The sequence below is a fragment of the Lathyrus oleraceus genome, chromosome 7, assembly GCF_024323335.1.
Source record: "Lathyrus oleraceus cultivar Zhongwan6 chromosome 7, CAAS_Psat_ZW6_1.0, whole genome shotgun sequence".
Lineage (NCBI taxonomy): Eukaryota > Viridiplantae > Streptophyta > Magnoliopsida > Fabales > Fabaceae > Lathyrus > Lathyrus oleraceus.
Genome location: NC_066585.1, coordinates 475758012 through 475759613, shown reverse-complemented (window position 1 = coordinate 475759613; position 1602 = coordinate 475758012). Strand labels below are relative to the sequence as shown.

At 41.8% G+C, this 1602-nt stretch overlaps 1 pseudogene; it reads right to left on the bottom strand.

The window, feature by feature from the left end:
* Positions 1 to 438: 438 nt before the first annotated feature.
* LOC127109181 (uncharacterized) lies at positions 439 to 538 on the bottom strand (annotated as a pseudogene).
* Positions 539 to 1602: the final 1064 nt, after the last annotated feature.

The window sequence follows — 1602 nt, the reverse complement described above, 5'->3', positions numbered from 1 at the left end:
TCCCTCCTATAAACCTTCCTGATATCAAAAACATTTTTCCTTCTTTAACCGAGATGGCAGAACCAGCTCGTGCTCTTAGAGATTACGCCGCTCCATCGCAAGATGAACCGCATTCAAGTATTGCTCCGCCCGCAATCGAAGCAAACAACTTTGAACTTAAACCTTCGTTGTTGCAGGCTGTGCAACAAAACCAATTCTCTGGAAATCTTACCGAAGATCCAAACCTTCATTTATCCGTATTTGTCCAATACGCTGATACTGTTAAAGCTAATGGTGTCACTTCAGAGGCAATTCGACTTCGTCTTTTTCCTTTCTCATTAAGAGATAGCGCTAGAAGATGGCTTCAATCTCTCCCTTCCAACTCAGTCACCACATGGAACGAGTTGAAGAAAGTTTTTCTTGCCCGATATTTTCCACCAAGCAAAACAGCTATGTTAAGAGCCCAGATAAACGGATTTAAACAGAAAGACAACGAGTCTCTTTTCGAAGCATGGGAAAGATACAAAGACATGATGAGACTTTGCCCACACCATGGTTTGGAAGACTGGTTAGTAATTCACACATTTTATAATGGTCTCTTATACAATACAAGGTTAACAATAGACGCCGCTGCAGGTGGTGCACTAATGAACAAACCTTATGCTGATGCTTACCAGCTTATCGAGAGCATGGCCCAAAACCACTATCAGTGGGGAACCGAACGGACAACAGTGGAAAAACCTCAACCGAAAACTGGCATGTACGAGATAAGTAACCTTGATCACGTTAATGCAAAAGTGGATGCTTTGGTCCAGAAGATTGAAAGTTTAAACGTATCACCTCCAACCGCCGTGGTTGCTATAACTCAGAATTGCGAGGTCTGTGGAATCCAAGGCCACACTCCTGCGGAATGTCAACTCTTGACTGGAATCCAAACAGAGCAAGTAAACTATGCTCAAGGAAGCCCCTATTCGAATACCTATAACCCAAATTGGAAGAACCATCCAAACTTTTCATATAAGAGTAATAATGCTTTATACGCACCTGGACAGTCTCCGAATCAAACCCCATCTGTACCTCCGGGATATCAGAAACCGAATCCTAACAATAATACCCCTAGAAAATCCAACTTGGAAATCATGATGGAAAACTTTATAGCTTCCCAACAACAAACCAATAAAGATTTCTTAAACCAGAACATACACACTGGCGAACAACTTAAACAACTAGCAAGCAAAGTAGATGCCTTGGCTACCCATAACAAAATGTTAGAAACACAAATATCTCAAGTAGCTCAACAACAAGCACCTACTGCTGCACCAACTGGTACATTCCCTGGACAGCCCCAACCTAATCCGAGAAGCCAAGCTCATGCAATTATATTAAGAAGTGGAACGGAAGTGGAAGGACCGTCTGATCCAAGGATAGAAAACCAAAACCCTAAGAAATCTACTGAGGAAAGTGAACCTAAGGAAAAGGAAGAGAGTAATAAGGATACCCTAGAAAAGAAGGAACCTTATGTACCTCCACCACCTTACAAACCACCTATACCTTACCCTCAAAGGCTTGTTAAAACCAAAGATGTAGGCCAATTTAGAAAATTTGTCGATCTCCTTAAACAAT